Genomic DNA, 23593 nt, shown 5'->3' with positions numbered 1-23593 from the left:
TGGCAACTTATGCTGGGAAACTAGCCTGGTCTGGGGCAGGCTAACTGTCAGACTAAGCTGAGCTCCTCTAACACTGACCAATAGGAGTAATAAAGAGAAGTAATTTCTTAAAAATTAAGTGTTACATAGCCCACTGAATCATTATCAGACTTAATGCTGACAACAATGGAAGCACTTGGGAGAGAACTGTCAGAAGACTTATTTCTTAGCACAGAAGAGTACAAGAGGATTACCAAATCATGGTTTTAAGTGTGAAAATATAGCAAAAGTAACACAGAAATTCAAAGTCAATAGACCTGTGACAAGGCCCCTGAAACAATCAGGCCTTCATTTTTAATCTTTTATTAAGTGATGAGTGATTTTTTTTTGCAAGACAAAGAGCAGGAGAAATACCAAGTGAGTGTTTCAGAGCCAGCAAAAGCTACGAAAAGAGTGACAGAGTAAGATGCAGCCTGCAGAAGTGACAGGTATGGTTGTTGTCTACACTGGAACTACCTACTGTAGTCAAAGCACAATAAACTCAGCTAGCCTTTTCCAAGGCCCATATTTAATCTATACTCTGGTCTCATATATAGAGTCTCGTTCCCTGGTTCTCAGGGAACTATGGTTACATACGTAACCTGAGACATTCCCTTTCGAAAGAGAACTCGCTCTGCGTTTGAACGCTTTGGGGAACGATATACCCACAACGCCATGCTTAAGGAGAGTGCATGCCAAATAATACGACTGACAAAATGTCGAGCAGTTTAAAAGGAAATGCTTAGCAACTCACCATTGGGTCACACCAGGCTGTCAGTGACAGCATTCCCTATGGCCAACAGCCTAGGCTGAGCCTAAAAGAGTCCTTCCGTAGAAAGCCTACTGAGGCCGCTCAAGGCATCTGGGACCAACATTTCCGAGAAAAAGTGGTCCCTTAAAGGCAATGTGGCCAGGGAACCGAAAAAGGAGCCCCGGCCAGTCACTAGAGGGGAACGAAGTCACCCCCAATGCCACCAGGAAGGCTGACCTGGTCTGATGTAGGACAAACTTAGTCTTAGCCAACCCTGTCTGAATACAGAATCTCCAAAAAATGCATTCTTAGAAAAGAGTAGGTAAGAGTGACTGCAAGAAGGGCAGTAAGCAACTCAAACCCACGCGTAGAGACGAGCATCCTGGAGAGAAGAACTCAGCTGAGTGCTATGAACCCTCGTATTGAGGAGAGTATAATCCGCTCATCCTAGGATCTACTCAGTGCTTGATTATTTGCACTGAGAAGGCTGTGCGCTTGAAACCCTGATACAGGGGAGCACAAACCAGCCTAGGTCTGAACCTAAGGAGGAGGCCTCATGGAGGCCTACAACCCATGATCAGCTTAGGGAGCTAAGCACTATTACACAAACAACCCCAGCAGGCAAGTACAAAGCTCAACCTAACAGGTAGACCATACTGTGGGCATATAACCTGGAGGCCAGAAAGGGCCTACTCATGCTAGTAGTACTATGTGGAGAAAGACTCGCATAAGCTAGAATATTTTGTCATGACAGTAGGGCATTCAGTGGTGGCCTGCGAAAGCCACCTTGAACACCCATCTTGCTGGAAGCAAGAAACATGACTTCAGTATACAGCAAAATGAGACTGTGAAATGCCCACGTAACAGTCCACCTAACACAATCCAACAAGCAGTGTACTTGGTAAAAGGAACCCTTTTTACTCTTTAAAGCAAGAGGAGTACAACATATGCCATCACGCACTAAGGAAGGCCCCAAAGACGGGCCTATGACCTCAGCAGACACGTGGCGTCAGCTCGTGGCAGTGTTTCCAGCACCAGGAAGGACAACTAACCGTACCATAAGGAGGTTAAATTATCACCTGGGGCCCTGGCCAACCAGAAATGTACTCAGTAAAATACTTGAAACTCTCACCACGAGAGGAGTGCACATACACCAGCATGTTCAAAAGGTGTAATACCTGTAAACATATGGCGTTAGGGTAGTGGCCACGTAAGGACTAGCATATTGGAGAGCAGAACTCAGCTGAGTGCCATAAACCCTCGTATTGAGGGGAGTATAATCCGCTCATCCTAGGATCTACTCAGTGCTTGATTATTTGCACTGAGGAGGCTGTGCTCTAGAAACCCTGATGCAGGCGAGCACAAACCAGCCTAGGGCTGAACCTCAGGAGGAGGCCTTATGGAGGCCTACCACCCATGATCAGCTTAGGGAGCTAAGCACTATTACACAAACAACCCTAGCAGGGAAGTACAAAGCTCATCCTAACAGGTAGACCATACTGTGGGCACATAATCATATACGAAAAACATTTCGCCACATTAGAAGGACATTCAATGGTGGCCTGTGAGGGCCACCTTGAACACCTGTCTTGCTGGGCGCAGGTTACATATGACTTAGTAACAGAAGTTAAACTGTAAAGTGCCCACATGACAATCTACCTAACACAATCCAACGAGCAGTGTACTTGGTAAAAAAAAAACCTTTTTACTCTTAAAGTAAGAGGAGTACAACGTACGCCAACACGCGCTAAGGAAGGCCTTTGACTGGCCTATGACCTCAGCAGACACGTGGCATCAGCTCGTGGCAGTGTTATTTTATCATTAGGGTTCTCTGAGCAAAAAATAGAACCAACCTAGATACTAGGTAGCTATTTAGCTCCCAGAGCTAAATAGGCTGATGTAGTTAACCCCCAGAGGTCTGAGTGATTCTGGGGCCCTTGAGATGTTTTGACGCCCTGACATTTGTGCTTATTTCAGCTACTTATATCATACTATTGCCCAACATGTAATTTTGCTGTACTCAGCACAAACTCTGCTACAATAATATGTGAGCAATATAGATATACATGTTTGCATTTTTTTTTTTAAATAAAGATTATGTGTGGTTAGTAAGTTTTGGGGGGAAAAATCTCCTTGCAATAAGGCCATAAAACATATTCTGAATAGTTGTTCATAAGACTTTTGAGTTATCAAGCTTGTAGGCTAGAATTTTTACTACACAATTATGTAAAGATTATTCTGAACACTTTAACGCAAACAACAATATAATGATTTGAATTTTCTAAGTCAGTTTTTGTGTCAGCACTGCTGTATGCGTGGGAGTGGTGATGGCCATGAATATTTATGTGATTCACACCAGGGGAGACAAAGGACACTCCCCCCAGTGGCTAACGGCCCATCAAAGTGGAATGCTGTGAGGCAGCCTGAACAAATAATGTGACATTGGAGACTGAAGTAATGATGCTGAAAATTCAGCTTTATTGAGCACGATAAGCATAAGAGACTTTCAAAAAATTAAAAATGTGTACAAACTTTTGACTGGTAGTGCATGACTGGTAGTGCATGAAACAAAGCAATATATAACCTATATAATTCTACTTATACCACTCTTGAAAACAGTTCCTGTTCAACTGAAGACATAAGTGAACACCACATGCCTGGCATTTCCAAGGTGTTAGTTGTTTTTTGCCACGCACTTCTTTGCAATGCACACAGTTCCGACGACCAACCGTTGCAACATTCCTGCCATCGGAGGTCAGCTCAGCTCCAGGAACTGGTACATGGTCACTGCTGGTCCGTTTTCGTGCTGCTTTCTGTGACACACCACAGAGCTCTGTGACAAGTTGCTCCATGAACTCTTTATGGGACATGTAACTGAACTGACCGAGATCTGCGTGCCCCTGCGCGCGGTGCTGGTGACGGTGATCATGAAGCAGCCACATTCCTAAACAAAGCAAAAAAAACTATTAGCATACATTCTCCAAAGTAAACTGATGGGCAATTAGCGATTATGGGTGCACAATGTATGTATATATATGTGCTGACAATGGGCCATAGGACAGACAAATATCTATTGATTGGCCGTAGGCCGCGAGTACTATCTGTTGATGGGCCATAGACCGCACGTTTTCAGTGCATTTCAGACATTTACACCTGTATTCACAAACATCTGTATTTTAGGCATTAGGCTGTATTTTAGCACGATAACTAACCCAAACTGATATAAATAAATAGTGTTTAGACACTATCACATTACCTCACCGTAGACTAAAATATATTTGCACTAAATCACATCATATTACACCTAAGCAGATATTCACAAACAAGTTACATTAGGCATAAGACCGTATTTTAGCATAACTAAAACTGGGCGAAATACATTACAAAAAGAGAGGTATTTGTGAGGCAATTTCCCGCAAGCAAGCCAACACTAGACACAATATAGTATGCAATACGAGTTTTATATTATCAGAAAAATAATTATAGTAAACAACTTACTCTGAAATGATATCCTCGTATTTTAGCATAACTAAAACTGGGCGAAATACATTACAAAAAGAGAGGTATTTGTGAGGCAATTTCCCGCAAGCAAGCCAAAACTAGACACAATATAGTATGCAATACGAGTTTTATATTATCAGAAAAATAATTATAGTAAACAACTTACTCTGAAATGATATCCTCGTCGGGGTCAGTTCGCTGCTGGAAATGCAACTGTTCGTCGTCTGAGTTGCAATCTTCCTCAGAGGAAAAGGTGAATTCTTCCTCGCTGTCCAGAATCATCTGAAGAGCCTCTTTGTCGGAGTAGCGTGCCATCCTCAAAACGCGATGAACGGTCAGTGAGTGAATCTGATGTTGACACTTCGTGTTTTGTGGCACTGACCGGGGGCGTGTGTGATGCATATATTACACCTCAACTATTTACCATGTGAACGGCGCGGGGGTGTGGTGGTCTCGGCGCATTACAGATAATGAAGTAAGAAGGAAAAGAAGGAACCTCTGCTTGGTTTCAAACGAATTACATAAACTGTGAATATTTATTTTTGATTACACTTACTTAATTTAAAAGTAGACATTCTAAGCATTATGTAGATATGTCTCTCATGTCTGTGTGAAAAGTATTTGCTGAGTTTCAGATCATTTTAAAACGCATTTCAGAATTGACTTCACTGAGAGGCAGACACCAGATCACATATCATGTTTGTTTTCTTTATTTTGCGAAAAGCACAACATTTTGTTTTTTTGTACACAAATAAAAGTGTACACAAATAAAAGTACACACTTAACACTTTAGAATGATGTATAACACTAGTATGCATCATCAAATTTGATGGAGTATTTTGAGTCTCTTTCACACTGATAAGAAAAAAACGGGGTGGTATCGCCGGCGATACCTTCCGACCTCAGGGAGTTAAAACCAAACTTCAGTAAGGTTTTACCACAAAAACTCATCCTTGAGAGGTCAACCACTCAGAAATGTACTCGGTAAAAGCACCTTTTTACTCTCAGGTGAGAGGAGTACATAACTGAACTCCAACATGCTGCACAGGAGGCCCATAGGGCCTACCCTAGTAAACACGTGGCATCAGCTAGTGGCGGCCATAATCATACCAACCATCAAGCCATGCATTCAAGATTTAGTTACTAAAGGGAAATGCATATTACGCCACATACTCCGCGAGAGGCCTGCTTAAGGCCTACTCAACAGAGGTGGGGCGTGGCCGATGATGGTATTGGACTCCCAGGTATCCTGCCAACAAGTCGGCAAGAAAAGGAGGCCCTGTGGGGCCTACAGTCTTAGCAACAAGTGGCGTTCAGCCTGATTGCAAAATAAAACACAGACTGTGCCAACATGTGAACTAGAAAGGGGGCCTGTAGGGGCCTTCCGTTCCAATGACACGTGGCTTCAGCTCGTGAAATAAACTGTGAGCAAACTATGATCACCTAACAACAGCACTTGCAAAACTTTTCACAAGCTGTTAACTAGAAATAGGCTAAAAACATAAGAGCCTACATTCCAAGTTATATGCAATATAGCTGTTATCAAGATCACCAAAGGGAGCTCATCGAAACTAGACTGCAAAAGCATTCTAACACTACCCTAAGTATGCAATCAGCAGGTGATGCACTCAGTGACACAAATAAACCCTAACTAGGGAATATAAAAAATAGTCACCAATCTCTCTAAATAGAGGCTAAAATCAAAAAAGGCCTGCTGTTATGAGAACAGGTACAAAAGGCTAGAACTCAAAGCAAAACACAATGCTTTGAAATACATGCTATCCTAATAGGATAAACGTTCTCTCCAAACAGATTCGCAAATCTGTACTGAGCCCTAGAGGACGGAGTCTAAAAAGCTAACGCTGTCAACTCAAACTTGAATGAAAATCAAGTTGCTCAGAGGAAAACCATTTAAACACCAGGGAGTCTAAAAACAGTCTACAACCTTAGCTGTTACCTCACCAACTGCACCTACATAAACAAGGGGACAAAGGGCATACGGCCTAACAACTCCCTTGGGAGGAGGCCAGAACTAGGAACTATACCACCTGACAGAGGATAGTATACACAGGGTTAACATATAACACACCTAACTTAGCTCTAGCCTAGCCGCTAAGCTACGGGCCTACTTACAGGGCCACAAGCCTAGTGAAGTTCACTTCCACATCTCATATATAAAAGAAAGAAAGCGAAGCTCACAAGCAAACAATGTCAGGTGGCTGATAGGCCAACCTAAACATACATACTAACTGAAGTGATGAGTGCCAACTCAAACTACCCTAGAAACAGCAGATGAGAAGCTACTCTAAACAGATGGCTAAGAGGCAGCCATTTTGTGACCTGCACAATATATCATCCTAGCCAGCTTAACAACTTCAGTTAACCCAAAAAACCCTTTTTGACTACATGCTCAGAAAACTACAAAGGAAAAACAAGGTCTTATTTTAAACACATAAAATATAGACCCTCCTGCGGCTTTAAGACCGGAGACTCCTTAATTTCACATGAAAATGGAATCTAGGGTTCTTATAAACCTAAAAGATCCTCTCACTATCAAGCGGGCCGACAGAAATAATCACTATGGGCCCAGCCATCAGTCTGACAATAAGAAGCATCTGAGCATGATATATGTCTATAAAATATATACATGCATATATAAATATATATACACATACACACACACACACACACACACACACATATATATATATATATATATATATATAGGAGGTGAAAGAAGAAGAGGAGAGGGTAGATATAAAATCACCCTTTTATATAGCTGGGGAATTGGTTACAAATGCAACGGTGTTTACAATCGATCACCCATCTCACTCTTGCTTCTTCCTCCTCCCATCTGTCTGGGCTCAGACACAAATCTGAATGGCCAGGTGTTTTTCCATGCCCTTCTGAACTCAAACGTGGAGATCAGGAATGAATGGAAAGTCTATGGGAGCCGCAGCATTCGAGGACAGAAAGGAAACGCTCGTCCAGCTGTCCGCGCGTGGCCTCTTTCTTAACGCGCTCTCACAGCAGCTGCAGCCCGCCAAAAAGCATGTCCCACAAACACAGCAGCCAGATGAGCGCGCACTGCGGGACGTGATGACGTCAAAACAAGGACGTCATCTTCATCCAACAACTCATGCTCGTCAGCTCCGGGGAAGCCGAGAGAGAGACAACTCTCTCAAACTTCCCAACGAGCTCATCTGCGAGCCCTATGATTGCAGCCACCGTTTAGCCTCCACACAAACGGGGCCGGAATCACCAAGCACAGATGCGGACGCCTCCTCCCTCGAGAAGAGTGCCGAACGAGAACGGAGCGTCCCGATAAGAAGACGCTCACAGTAAACAATAAACACACAGATGGCGCCCTCAAGCACCGTCTATGCGCGCTCCTCTCCAGACAGAAAAACGCCCAGAAATGTGTATATCAAGTAGGGGTGACCCTGAACAGTCGACGATTCGAATCTTCGATAGGAGGAGCCTGATTCAACTACCAATCTCACAGTCGAATCGTCGCAGAGGTGTTATGAGACGAGATATGGGGGCGCTCAATATCTGATTTTACATAGATGTACCGGTTCTTTCCCAATAGGTTAACATACAGCCTATTATGTTAATACTATAAATAAAATTGTGAAAAGAAAGAAGCTTTTAATAAATATTTTTAATGTGCGTAAATAAATCCAACCACCCCTGTGACAGATTTAAGTTTCACTTCCATGATTCGTGACCGACAGAGGAGCATCGTGCGGCAGGGATTAAATCTTTAACAATGTCCTGGATAAAGTGTACAATTGCATGCACTTTGAAATGGTAAAAGATGATCCAAAAAAATTTATGATGCAAGTTGTGCCAACAGCTCATGTCCTAGAACTCAACAACAACAAACATTGTGCCACGCTTCTGCCGGCCAACGAGCTGACTAATGTTAGCTGACTAGCGCGCTATTTGAAAAGACTCAAACGGACACAGGCAGATCACGTGAAAGACTGGATTTTTCTCTCTCAATCAGGTAGGGTAGCTACAAGTGATTTCAAACAATTTCAGCCGGATGTAATATGATTTTTGGATGTTGTGAATGTTTAGCTAAAAAGACTGCCACTCCAGTTTAGTGTTTATTGCCTCTGCAGTTAAAAAGACAAAGTTGACAATTCTGGCTATACTTTCGTTATTTTAATAATTTCTTTAATTTTAATTTATTTATTGATCACTCTGGGTCAGGACCCCCGCAGTTTTGAAAAGACAGAAGTCGACCCCCGCACTTTTGATAAGGGCTGCTTCAATTAGTCACACTATATCATCTTTTAGCTTAGGATATTTTCTTTCAAATGAGACCATTTTCACGTTTCTGTAAGCGATCCGTTCGTAAATAATCAGCTGTTTTGTCGCGGATGTGAACAGGAAATGCGCTCTCGAATGGAGAAACACGCGATCTCCAAACCATCGATCAAAGCATGCTAACGTTTTAGGACAGGTTGATGGTATATAAATCATGCCCGAACATTAGCGTTTATCAATCAAGCCAAACCGTCCACTCAGAAACAGAGAAATTTGACACTTTAAGGTAAGGAGGCCGATCTCTCAGGTTGACGCGCGAGCTGGCTTGACTGAAGTTTTCGTGAGGATTTATAGTTTATGGACTGTTTTGATTTCGGTAATTACATCTTGAAAGGCAAAAGCATTGATGGCATCTATAAAAGAGATATCTGAAATAGAAACGAAAGTGATATTGCCTCATCCAGTGGAGGACGCACGAGAGGAGATCTGTGCGTTTAATTGGTATGTGTATACTGTAATACTTAATTTACAATGCTTATCAGTGGCGTGCACTTTGATCGTGAAAGTGCCTTTTGCGGTCGCATCGCGGTGCTCCCATGCTCCCGATGTGAACGTGAGCTCCAGTCCATTACAATTTAGAGCGGTTAAGGCCGGGGTATACTTCATTTCCCGCGTTCCATTCAGTCTCGCGCAAGCCTTTCAGAGAAACTCCTTTGCCCATGAGCGCGGAAAGACCATGGGAAAGACACGTTCGGCGCATGCATATGTGCACCGCCCGTTGTCATAACAACCAATAGATCAATAAACCTTAATATATATATTAAGGTTTATTGATCCAAAATGTTTTTATTCATTTTCTTCTATATCTTTGTGTGGTGTTCTGTACATCATGGCTGTGAATCTTTATCCACATTGCCTTTCATTTGTTTAAAAAAGATAAAATCATTGTCAGTTTCGTCTATCACTTGACAGGCAGTTTGGTCGGTTTATTAGAAAGATGTTTCTCTCTGCTGTGTGTGAAATAAAATAAAAGTTGTCTTAAGACACAGTCGCGATCAGACAGAACAGACCACAAAGTTGTTGGATAGTTTTGATTTCAGACATCGGGTCACGTGTGACGTTCCCCAAAGCTTTCAAATGCAGAGCGAGTTCCCTTTTCGAAAGGGAACACCATTGCTGCGTCCCAATTCGCCTACTTATACTACGTCGTAAAAGTATGTACTGTTTTTATAAAGAAAAAGTACATACTTTTGAGTGTGTAGCAGAAGAGTATGCAAGCTTTGGGACATACTACTTCGTCATAATTGCGTCTTTAACGGAATGTTCTGTCGCTTAGTTACTCAACCTGTAACTGTTTAAACTGTCCTGTCAATCATCTTGTCACAGTTAAAATCGTCCACATTCAATTAAATTTAATTTCCTGCCGTTTCGGAGAGAAATGCAGTCGCACGTTCATCTGTCAGTCGTGGGTCTTTCATGCGGAGAACTCTCCTCATCTGCATAATGATACATTTAAAAGTTAATGACCAAACTTTTATAAAAGTTCACAATGCTGTAGCAGATGAAATATAATGTGGAAAACATTTAATAAATATATTTTCGTCAGGTTAGATACCGATTATTAATCATTCAAGCCCCTTTATTTTAACCTTTTTGCTTAACCGTCGCTCTTGCACATCCGTCATGTTTGTAGTTTTTTAACACTTTTTATTCGTATTTGTAGTTCTAATCGAGTCCTTGTCCACAGTGCAATGTATTATGGGCAATATTAGCCGTTAGAGTGTGCACGGATCTGCACTTCAAATTCTAACCGGAAAAAGTAGACCATCTGGGCATCTTTGGAATACTCATTTTAACATACTACGATTTGGGACATACTAATTCTTATTTCGAATACTATTTAGGACGGATAGTATGTGAATTGGGATGCAGCACATGTCTCAAATGCATAAAATAGCACAAAATGTATGCCGTTTCCTATGGTGGATCGATTTGATCCATGATAGACCTCTAGGGCTGCTTAAAAAAAGCGTGCACGCGAAATTATCTTGACTAGGTAAACCTGGATCGAATTAGTGGGACTGCGTGAACTTCAATTACATTTTATGAAACCGCTTTAGCCCCAACTTATTTGTTAGGTTAATTCAAGTCAGGTTTTGGAGTTTAATCCTCGCTTTTCTTAGCATCGTTTATGAAACAGACTGACATTGCCCATCCATGTTATAGAAATATGAAGTTAAATGGCACACTCAAAATTAACTTATTTCTATATTGATTTACAACAGCTCCATAAACATTTGCAATCGCTCTAATATTTGGAAAAACACTCTTGCTGGTGGTTACCCTATGTATTGCTTAACTTTATAATTTTGTAATCTTCTAAAATGTGATAAAATTCATAAACCAACACCCTTGTCAATGACATACTGTACATGGAAGACTATAAATCTATAAAAATCTATAAATCTGTTTACAGGAAAACAATACATGACAAAATATGCAGGCAGTTTACAGTTACGAGCAATATACAGCAATATACTCTAACAATTCCTCGAGTAATCGCGCCAGACCAACATTTCAACATTTATTTCAACTGTCCAATTAATCTTTAATATTTGGCCATTTCTTTACGACAGAAATGCTACAACCACTGTAATTTCTTGAACAAGAACATGTGGACTTAATCGTGGGCTTAAACTTATATTTTGAAGTCGCGACGAGCAGTTAGCACAGTAGAAACATTCTGTATAATGTATTCTCTTGCGCTTGCTAAGATTTATAGATGACTTCCCTTACAAATCTGATTAAATGTCGCACATTGCATTTCCAGATGAACATTAAAAGCAATCCAAACACACAGCATATGCAGAGATGGAGTTTGAAACGCACCACTCATGTAAATAACAGTTTACATGAAGCAGCATTTACTGTGAATGGAGCCGCTCTGAGATGCACATGGATAACCTACACGTATGTAAATAATTACAGTGCATATTAAACCTGCAGTGCATACATTTATTTAATTTATTCACAGCCTTTGTCACAATAGCATTATGCTTTATTATGATTTTTAAATGGGTTTAATATCATGCAGCCTTAGAAAACGGTCTAATAATGCGTTTCATGGATTCTCGTCCATGGAAAGCGCCACTTCCGGTATTTTACCAGTTACTCAACATGGCAATTTGAAATTGAGGATTTTTTAAAATCAAGTATTCGAATTTAATCGAGGAATCGTTACAGCTCTATTTCAGTTTGTGCAATATATTTTTGCATGTGTTTTTAAATTTTTGATTCATGCTTATTATTTTTTGGTCCGTGACCACAATACTTTAGGTGGGAATTTAATGCCATACAGGATGCACCGCAGGATGCACAGTTTAGTTTGTGGCAGTTTGTGCATCAGCTTGCTGAAGAGATGCTCAGTTACTCATCTGCGGTGGGCCATATCTCTGGCGAATGTTATGCATGTTGCAGTAGCGCTGTCATATCTGGCTACCAAGACACGTTTCTCTTTTTCTGTTTACACCTGGTCACTTCATGCATTTTTACTGATTGGATAGTTATCTGATTTGATAATACAGTTCCATTTACACTTGGCCAAACCGAATATAAATCTAATCTTCAATTCCTGCTCTATATGCAAATTTAACATCATAAAGCAACAGATATGAGCTGCATTTTATTTATCATCAGCTAATTTCAAGATCAAAGACCACGACTGGAGAGAAAGCGGCACCAGCACTGGTACATTAATTTAGTCTCACTAATTTTAATGAAGATGACTGAGTGTTGAGCTATAACATGGCAACACACTCTGACATGTTTATTTTTTTTTTACCATTTTGGGAGGAGTAAAACTTACATATATGTGGCTTTAACAACTACCCACATAGCAAACAGACTTGGCCCAAATGTGGCCTCATAATGGCACTGCTGGCGTGTTGCCGGCACTGGCATGCATCATGTCAGCCAACCGTGGGCCATGTGTGGCAATGATGGCACTGCATGCATGACGGCAGACAACATTTGGGCCGATTGTGGATGTGAGGTGTGTGGCCCAGATCAGTGTAACGATTATGGGCCATACTCTGTGTACTGCATGCATGACGGCAGACAACATTTGGGCCGATTGTGGATGTGAGGTGTGTGGCCCAGATCAGTGTAGCGATTATGTGCCATACTCTGTGTACTGGACAATTGTAAGTATTTAGGCCTGCTATATTCAAGGCAAGATTTACCCCCCCCCCCCTCTCTGCTCTCTCTGCTCTCTCTGAAACAGATGTAATGATTTTAATAATTAATAATATTAATTGACTTATATATATGAGTCATTTGAAAAAAAATGTCCAGATTTAAAAATGATACAAACAAAATATGATAACAAAAAAATATATTTTCCTAACAAGATAGTTATTATATATATATATATATATATATATATATATATATATATATATATATATATATATATATATATATATTAGGGGTGTAACGATACGCTCAGGTCACGATACGATACGTATCTCGATACGGAGTTCACGATACGATACGTATCACGATATTTTGAACAAAATGAAACTGAAATTCAAACAAGATTTATTAAAAAAACATGAACAAATTTCAATAATTTTCCTTGTTGTACATACAAGATCACATTTCAATAAAATAAATAAATATAAAATTTTAATAAAAACCTTCTGTATTCAAATTAACAGCTGAATAGGGCTGTCTGTCACTGAAAAAAAATGTTAAATTTAACATGAACTTAGAATTATGAATAGGGGCCGTTCACATATCGCGTCTAAAAACGCGTGGAAGGCGCGGCCGCACCGCTTCTCCTTCTTTCCAAAGCGCTTGCGCTCCCGTGGCGTCGGTCGTTGCTATGCAACCATGAACTGAGCTCTCCAAGAGGATCAGGATGTTTCTGCTAAGGATAAATGATTTCTAGCCCTTGCATTAGTTTTACTACGAGATATATTGATGGAGATAAGATATAAAAACCACCATGTACAGCTATGATCAGCTGTTCGGCTGAGCTTTTGATGTTTTGTTACGGAAAGGCCATAGCTGATCGGTTGATTCTTGTCACACGACCTGCGGTGCGCTTGCGGCATTCTGAGAAGTTGAGAATTGCATGCGCGTCGCGACCGCGTTGATCCCATTATGAGCGCGCTTGCCGCGCGGCTACATTTGAAAATAATAACTGACTTGCACGCGGAAAAGACGCAATATGTGAACGGCCCCACAGAACTTCTTAAAGCAAAGCATCGCAAGCGTCTTTTGCTTTTCTGTGAGCACAGCTGTTCCTGTGCACTGCGGTGAAAGAAAGCCACGACTTTTCTCACGCGACCATGCAAGAGACTGACATGAGAAACGTTTAAACCTGCTTGCAAGATTCAATGTGTGCCCGAAACACTTACTGAACTAGAGAGCTGATTGAGACACACCATCTACGATAAATCGTTACACCCCTAATACTTATAGTAATTTAAAAATGTGGTAGCATTGGATCTGGACAGGAAGGATAACTCTGGGAGTTGGAAGGGGTGTGTCGCGATTCTGCCTTCTCACATCGCGATACAGGTTCGTGGACCTGCGTATCGCGATTTCGGTTTCATATCGCATATCGTTACAGCCCTAATATATATATATATATATATATATATATACACACACACACACACACACATATATATATATATTTCCCCTACATAACAGTTTATTTAAAAATATATGTAAAGTTATAGTTACAACTGGGCGGTCAACTATTGTTTATTTTGACGCGATCTCCACGGTAACAGCAGCTTTTCTGGTTGGTGGATGAGGTTCACGTGATGCGTCGGTTGAAATTTCTCCCACTGAAGGGTGAAGACGTCTGTCGGACAACCGCTGTTCTAGGTAAGTGAAGTTATGTTGTGTACGACCTAACATTAGATGTTATGTTATGTTAGATGTTTTGAATCAATATTTGGCCTTTTGGAAAGAATTGAACTTAAATTTTTTTACAAAAAAGCCGCCAAATGCGGTTAAAACTCGCAGATTATTTTGGTTATTATGATTAATGAATTCCATCACTCGTAACAGCTATCTTTAAAAATAGAATAACAACCCATTTTTGGCGCTTTTTGAAATACATGAAACTCGGATGCCACTTAGTTCTTTATTGAAGTGAATTTTGCCTATAAGGTAGCTGATTCACTGCCCCTTGAACTTGAGAACCCAGATATGAGGATTGACGCGACCGGGGTGAGATAGACCGGCCTGCGGGATGTCCGAGGCGCGGTGCTTCCTGTCCAGTGTGCGGAACAATGTAGCCCACTGTTGTTAAAAAATCACAGCAAAATCAGCAACAGTAATTGACTTTTTTTAACTGAAAGTGATTCAAAGGTTGTACAATCAGATTTAATTATATCTAAATCTAATCTCTGACTTTGATAATCAGGATAGGTCTATGTCTGATATTTTTGTTTTAGCTAGTAGACATTCTTAAAACAATAATAAAGCAATTTGTTATTTTATAAGCATTTTGCATCAGTCATGTAGAATCAAATCTGGAATAATCATTGTGTCACATAAACAAAGACATGTTTTTGGTATTTGTAGGAGGTCATTGTTAGTTTACATTAACCTATGCAATAAGTAACTGTTTAAGACAGACCAGTACATTTTGAAATTAAATGCACTTTTTTTGAGGTGGAAATAAGATGTTATGCTTTGAATGCGTTACATTATCAGTACTTCAACAGTGCATTGGTTACTCTGTTTACACCACAGTTTCCATATCTCAACATTTTTAAGGTTTTTGTTTGCTAAAATGGTCTTATTTGTCATAATACTGTTGTCAAACTCTGACAAGCCAGTTAGTTATTCAATAGTGCCATATTATTGGCAATCATTTCCTGTAAAAAACACCAAAGCAACCTTATTTTTCATTTGTTACCTACATTTATTTACAGTAGATGGATGAATGTTTGTATATGTATTTATTAATTTTGTATTATTATTTTGTCTTTTAGCTGCTGTGAGGAAAAAATTGTCTGACACCACCCCAGACAGCAACATAGTGTGGCCCAGATCCGGCCCACATCTGGTACATGTGGTTTACACGCGGACCAGATGTGGGCCAGATCTGGCCCGACACTATGTTGCTGTCAGGGACAAGACTAATAGTCTGCTGGAATAAGGAGAGAGCACTTGTGGGAAATTAGGGGCTGCAGAGCTGTACTTCACTTCCTGAGGACAGTCCTAAATAGGATCACGTTCTCCCTCACACATACAAACATTCTGATGTGTAAATTTGTTTTAAGTATTTTTTTTTAATTTGCTCTATATTTGTTGAGAGTAAAATTACATTATAATATCTTTACATTTCAGTGCTAGATTCATTCATATATTCATGAGGTGGTAATAAGATATGCTTTGATTGTACTAAATAAAATAGCCTTCACACAGTTACACAATTCTGAATGTGGTTATTATTATTATTATTATTGGCTTGTGCAATATTGTTAAATAAACTAATTTTGAGAATTGAATTTTCTTGTGACTCATTTGTTCACATGGTTTGGGTAAGATTAGGCTGGGTTATGGCTCATTTTTGAGGTTTCTGGTTAAAGGGTGGTGGTGATATGGTTAACATATGGCTGAGAATTGGTACCAATAATAAAACCTGTTGTAGTACAAATAATGTTCTTAAGTCTAGGAAGGAAGGGGACAGGGTCGGCGGTCAACTGCTGACTGAGCTTTATTTCAAAATTCAGAAAATGTCCAACCAAAAACTGTGCAGGGCACAACAACAAAATAAAATAATCCACAAAGGGCTTCACTCCAGTCACGGCACAAACAATCCACAAAGGGCTTCACTCCTGGTCACGGCATGTGCAATCCACAAAGGGCTTCACTCCAGTTTGTCGTGCACCAGCGGCTCAGTCAGCAGTTCCCCTCTCTCTCCCCGACTCCTGCTTCTCGCGGCGTTTTAACCTGTCTCCGCGCCAATTACTGAAACGAGAAACAGGTGTTCGTGATTTCCATTTAACTCGCTCACTCACCAAAGATCTCCCGATGCTCTCTCCCGCCGCAGACCTCGCTGAACCACGCCCCCCTCGCCACATACCCCCACCGCCCGACTCAGGCTGGGGAGCCGTCCGGCCTGCAGCCCCCCCCCCCCCCCATTTCTGGAGAGGAAATCGGCCACAGCCATCTGAACACCCGGCCTGTGGACCACCTTGAACTTAAAAGGCTGTAATGCCAGATACCAACGAGTGATCCGCGCATTGGTATCCTTCATGCGGTGGAGCCACTGCAGGGGAGCGTGGTCCGAACAGAGAGTGAATTCCCGTCCCAGGAGATAATAGCAGAGGGTGAGGACGGCCCACCTAATAGCCAAACACTCTTTCTCCACGGTGCTGTACTTAGCTTTCCTCTTTGAGAGCTTACGGCTAATGTACAGCACCGGCCGTTCCTCTCCCTCTATCTCCTGGGACAGGACAGCACCCAGCCCTCTGTCCGACGCGTCAGTCTGCAACAGAAAAGGGAGAGAAAAATCAGGAGAGTGAAGCAATGGCCCGCCACATAGAGCAGCCTTCACCTGGGTGAAGGCCTGCTGGCACAGCTCCGTCCACTGGACCGTATCTGGCGCATCCTTTTTAGTTAGATCAGTCAACGAGCTGGTGAGGGCCGAATAATTAGGAACAAACCTCCTGTAATATCCCGCCAGCCCGAGGAACTGTCTAACCTCCTTTTTGGTCTTGGGGCGCGGACAGGTCGCAATCGCTGCCGTCTTATCAATTTGGGGACGCACCTGTCCATGCCCCAAGTGGAAGCCCAGATACCTTACTTCCACGCGCCCAATCGCACACTTCTTCGGGTTGGCCGTGAGCCCGGCTCCCCCCAGCGATCTCAGGACGGCCCTCAAATGCTGCATATGCCGCTGCCAGTCATTACTGAAGATGATAATATCGTCCAGATAGGCAGCAGCATATGTACCATGGGGCCGCAAAATTTTATCCATGAGACGCTGGAAGGTAGCCGGTGCCCCGAACGGCCCGAACAGAAGGGTGACGAATTGGTGTAATCCAAACGGCGTCGTGAAAGCCGTCTTTTCTTTGGATAATGGCGACAAGGGGATCTGCCAATACCCTTTCGTTAAGTCCAGTGTCGAATAAAATCGAGCCGTACCTAGCCGGTCAAGCAACTCGTCCACCCGAGGCATTGGATACGCGTCGAATTTCGACACTGCGTTCACCTTGCGGTAGTCCACACAGAACCGAACTGAGCCGTCCGTCTTGGGAACCAAAACTATCGGGCTCGCCCAGTTACTGCTGGACTCTTCTATTATTCCCATTTCAAGCATAGCCTCTAATTCTGCCTGAACTACATTTTTCTTGTGTTCGGGCAATCTATACGGCCGGCTGCGAACCACCACGCCCGGCTCTGTCTCGATGTGGTGCTGAATGAGGTTTGTACGGCCCGGTAGGGGAGAAAACACGTCTGCAAACTCTGCTTGTAACTTGGACAAATCAGTGAGTTGCGAGGGCGAGAGGTGATCTCCCCCCGGGGCCAGAGCGAGGGACTGTTTTTTGACATTCGCCTCTGGCCCGAGATCATCCTCTCCGCTAATCACCGTCGCCAACATCACTGATTCCGCCTCATTCCATTTTTTAAGGAGATTGAGGTGGTAAATCTGACGTGCTCCTCTCCTATCGGAACGCACAACCTCATAATCGAGCTCACCGACTTGCCGTGTCACCACAAATGGTCCTTGCCACTTTGCAAGTAATTTCGAGCTTGAAGTGGGAAGCAATACAAGTACTTTATCTCCCGGTGAAAATTTGCGTAAGTTAGTTCCTCGGTCGTACAGCTGGCTCTGTCTGTGCTGGGCTTGTAACAAATTCTCCATAGACAGCCGCCCCAAAGTGTGGAGTTTTGCTCTCAAGTCCAGCACATACTGAATTTCATTTTTGGCCTGAGATGGTCCGTCCTCCCAAGTCTCTCTTAGGAAGTCTAATACCCCACGGGGCTGGCGTCCAAAGAGAAGCTCGAAGGGGGAAAACCCCGTGGAGGCTTGCGGGACCTCTCGCACTGCAAATAACAGAGGTTCTAACCACTTATCCCAATTTTTGGCGTCCTCTTGAACGAATTTACGAATCATGGATTTAAGTGTGCGATTAAACCGTTTGACCAGCCCGTCCGTTTGTGGGTGAAAGACGCTGGTACGCACGGATTTAATGCCCAACAATTCGTAAAGTTCGCGTAACGTGCGTGACATAAATGCCGTGCCTTGATCAGTGAGGATTTCTTTCGGAATCCCCACTTGGGAGATTAAACTAAACAGTGCATCCGCAACACTTTTCGCGGAAATGTTGCGGAGTGGCACTGCTTCAGGATATTGCGTTGCATAATCCACAATGACTAATGCAAAGCGATGCCCTCTTGCTGATCGCTCTAATGGCCCGATGAGGTCCATACCAATTCTTTCGAAGGGGACCCGCATTAATGGGAGGGGGCGCAATGGCGCTTTTGGGGTGGCCGGTGGGTTAACCAACTGACATTCCCGACAAGACGCGCACCACCTGCGCACATTCTCGTGAATGCCCGGCCAAAAGAATCGGGTCACGAGACGATTTAGTGTTGCCGTTTGTCCTAAATGCCCAACCATCGGATTAGAATGAGCCGCGTGGAAAAGCATTTCCCTGCGTCTCCTTGGAACTAATAATTGGGTCGTATCTTCTTTTGTTTGAGTGTCTTGGGTCACTCGATACAACCTATCTTTTATGATCGCAAAATACGGATAAGAAAGTGGACGCCCAGGCTGGAGAGGCTGACCGTCGATGGTGCTGACCTTTTCAAACGCATTTTTTAGCGTCTCATCGTGAGACTGCTCCAGGGGAAAGTCATCGCGATCCGAAAGAATAAGTCTTCCAATTTCGCTCTGTTCCCCTGAAGCTGAACTCACTGGTCCCTGATCAGTCTCTCCCGCCTGGACGCGCACCTCCCCATCCCGCGATTTTTCTTCCCAAGAGGCATCCGAGCATAAACACCCCAATAATTTATTAAATGCAGGCCAATTCGTACCCAAAATTATCGGATGCCGGAGGTGCGGGTTAACTGCCACCTCCACACTATGCTTTTGACCCCTAAATTGAATAACGACGGGCACTAACGGATATTTCACCACATCCCCGTGCACACACCTCACCTTAACCAAGCGGCCTGCATCCAATGCCCCGGACGAAATCAGACTTTGATGCACCGAGGTTTGGTTACATCCTGAGTCCACCAAAGCCTGATAGGTACCCCCCTTGACACTCACAGGTATTTGGTACTCGCCAGCTTGACCGGGGGCAGCCTGCGGATCGTCCGGGACCCGGAACAACGTCCCGACCTCCATCACTGGACACCTGTCCACAAAGTGCTCCGGGTCCCCGCAACGCCAACAGGCCGGCCCAGACCTGCCCGCCGCTCTTGTGGCAGGGAGCGGGTTAAATGGTTGGCGCGGAGAGAGGGGAGAAGCAGGAGCGGAGTCCGGCCCGGCAGCAGGGAGTCCCGCCCCCCTTGGTCCATAATATGATCCCTGTTCAGCTCCACCCCGCCCCCGGGGCGGAACACGTGGCGGGCCGGGCAGACGAGACCTGGGTAGAGGGACAGGTTTAGAGAGAGAGGGGGAATTAAAAGAAGGAGAGAGAGAGGCAGATGGGAGGGGTTCGCCGACCCTTTGGCACGCCACCATGTGGTCCTCCGCCAGTTCGATGGCTGAGTCCAGCGACGTGGGGCGTGGCACTGGACCCGCTCAGCGGTTTTCTTGGGGAGCCGAGTGATAAACTGCTCCAGTACCATGCGATCGATAATCCGGTCCACGTCGCTTCCCTCAGCCAGTAGCCATTTGCGGCATGAGTCCCGGAGCTGTTGGGCCAACACGAAGGGCCGGCCGGACTCGCCCAGGTCCAGGGAGCGGAAGCGTTGACGATGTTGCTCTGGGGTCCGGCCGACCCGCTGGACGATGGCCCGTCGAAGATCGTCAAAGACCAGGAGGTTCTCGGCTGGCAGTTGCTGCGCCACCACCTGCGACTCCCCCGAGAGTAGGGGGACCAGTCTCATGGACCACTGGTCCCGCGGCCAGCCACTTGCCTCGGCTGACCGCTCGAACAAATCGAGGAAGGCCTCGGGGTCGTCAGATGGCCCCATTTTATTCATCGGCAGGTGGGTAGGCGCAGCCAGCCGCCCGATGGTCTCCTGCTGAACCTCCCGGTCAATCCAGCTCCGGAACCTCTCGCGGTCCTCCTGCTGGGCCTGCATGATGGCTTGAAAGCGACGTTCTTGGTCGGTGCGCAGGTCCAGCAGGGCCTGATGTTGCTCCTGATGCAGGACCGCGAGGGACGCGATGACTTCCGCAAATGTCGACGGGGAGGACGAAGATTGCATGGCAGCGGCCACCCAGCTTCCTTCCCGGGTTTCGGCACCAGTGTAGTACAAATAATGTTCTTAAGTCTAGGAAGGAAGGGGACAGGGTCGGCGGTCAACTGCTGACTGAGCTTTATTTCAAAATTCAGAAAATGTCCAACCAAAAACTGTGCAGGGCACAACAACAAAATAAAATAATCCACAAAGGGCTTCACTCCAGTCACGGCACAAACAATCCACAAAGGGCTTCACTCCTGGTCACGGCATGTACAATCCACAAAGGGCTTCACTCCAGTTTGTCGTGCACCAGCGGCTCAGTCAGCAGTTCCCCTCTCTCTCCCCGACTCCTGTTTTAACCTGTCTCCGCGCCAATTACTGAAACGAGAAACAGGTGTTCGTGATTTCCATTTAACTCGCTCACTCACCAAAGATCTCCCGATGCTCTCTCCCGCCGCAGACCTCGCTGAACCACGTCCCCCTCACCACACCTGTATTGGCCCACTTCAGGGCCAGTTAAGGGTTATTAACTGGCTGAGATTCGGGCCGGTTATGGCCCATGTGTGACCCCTGTCTTTAATCCAGTTCTGGGCCACTTCAGGGCCGTCATTCTTTGTGGTACTTGGGCCGAGGGAAACGTGATCGTGTGGCCCGGAGCTGGGCCAGAAAACATTTGCTATGTGGGTAGATGAATTTACGCTTGTCCGGTTTCGTTTGGAATGCATCTCAGACCACCTCCTGAAGTGGTTTGAGTGATCGGCTTTAAATTAATCTCAAAAGCATTTCAGAGGGCATTTAGACCTGGTCTTTTCACGATCGGATAGGTATCCAATCAGAGAAACTGATTTTCAGGTTTGCTTGTTAAAGGTAAGGTAGGCAATTTTCGAAGAGGCTAGCAATAGCGACCTAGCTTTGAAAGCATAAGATCCCACCTGCCCTTCAGCGCACTTTCCAAAGCCGCATCTCCTTCAAAACACGTGTTAAACTATCTCATGTCTCAAAGCACATAACACTACAATAATAATGAACATACACAACTTAAAGGGAACCTGTACCACCCTACTGCAGATTCATTTCAGCATTGCCATTGAAACATAAATTCGAGTCAAAACCTGCTCAGAGTATATCTGAATACATCATAGATTTCCATCTCTTCCAAATTACAGTAGTTATGGCATGAATGCAGCATAAGCTTGTTGTTTTGGTTCAGGAGGAACTGTAAAAGGCAGCTGCTGTTTGTTTGCGCTCTCGTGACTGATGCCTGTCTAACGCTGTACAGCATGAAACGTGCTGATGACGTGTGATGTCTGCATGAGCAGGGTGTGTGGAGGTATGAAAATACATACGTTGACAGGCAGGTAGGACCATAAAATGTTCGTCCAATCATTGCCTGTAAAATGCAGCTCAATGTTGGGGTCTTTCTCCATAAATAAAACAAGCATTCACTTCAAAAATTGTGGTGTGTGTTAAGTACAATACAAAAACAACTACAGTTACAGTTTTTTATGATTGCTTACACACTCAAATTTTAAATAACACACAGTTACTGAAACCTTACACTCAGGGAGCAAATTTCAGCCCAGATCTGCACAACTATAAGCACATTCTCAACTTCACATTTTTTGAAAAACACTACACACATTGTCTTGCAAAACATTAAACACACTTCTCTACATTAGACACAGAAATCTAACATAATGTCAATTCTTTGCCATTTCAAGACACTGCTTTCCAAAATACCATCCCTATAAACCAATTGATTAAACATGGCAATCAGGTTTTTTACGATTGCTTAAGCATAATTTTAAAAACAAGGCTCATTTTGTCAAAACACTACACACAATTCACAGATCCACACACACACAAGTAGCAGAACACCTCAGTACTTTTGCAAAATGAAACACTTCATTCAAAACTTTACATTCATTTAACAAAACCCAACTTTGACACTGTATGGAACACACATGGTTCATACATTCTGATTCTGTTTGATTCATTTACACACTGCTGTGCTCAATCTTAAACACTTGTAACTTTTATACTTTTCTAATGATATAGTCTGGGTTTTTTTTTTTTTTTTCAGAGACATTGTTAGAGTAAAGTACATGAATATATTGACAAAAAAAAAACACAAGATCAGTACTGCACATTGATAAAACAATATTTATTTCTCACCACATTGTAAAACCATTCTATACATCCATGCCTTTCCAAAGGCTACATTTTGCACTGAAAATCAGAACATATTCTAAATACAATATATTACATGAACAAAAACATTTGTGGAGACAAAGCAAAAGCATGATTTTAAATCAAAAAAAGAGAAAAAACACCTAAGCATCATCTCTGGCCTAGCTGGATCTGGCCATACACTTCATCCACATCTCAGGCAATATCCTCTCTTACAAGACAGCAAGGGAAGAATCTTCTTGAATGGCGAATCCATATTTGCACAGACCCTGCATCAATTAGGTCAGGCCTTCTCCATGGCTTGAATGAAGCATATCTGGAGATCGTAAACCTTCCATGCCAAAACAAAACAAAACAAAACAAAACAAAACAAAAAAAACCTCCTCAGTGGGTTTAAGGAAGGGGCAGTATGGTGGGAGGTATTGGAGTGAAAATTGTGGACGCTAATGAAACCAG

The 23593-nt window shown here is 43.4% G+C and overlaps 1 protein-coding gene and 1 long non-coding RNA gene across 6 annotated transcripts in view; both read left to right on the top strand.

Annotated features, from left to right (window-relative positions):
• mier1b (mesoderm induction early response 1b, transcriptional regulator) overlaps window positions 1–23593 on the top strand; it is a 149663-nt gene that overhangs the window by 67904 nt on the left and 58166 nt on the right. The window lies entirely within an intron of this gene.
• On the top strand, window positions 14207–16083 carry LOC125250142. The gene is made up of 2 exons (XR_007180731.1): window positions 14207–14449; window positions 15568–16083. It is a non-coding gene; the product is annotated as an uncharacterized LOC125250142 (long non-coding RNA).

This window comes from Megalobrama amblycephala, linkage group LG17 (genome assembly GCF_018812025.1).
Source record: "Megalobrama amblycephala isolate DHTTF-2021 linkage group LG17, ASM1881202v1, whole genome shotgun sequence".
NCBI lineage: Eukaryota > Metazoa > Chordata > Actinopteri > Cypriniformes > Xenocyprididae > Megalobrama > Megalobrama amblycephala.
This window is presented reverse-complemented; position numbering and strand designations above follow the sequence as displayed.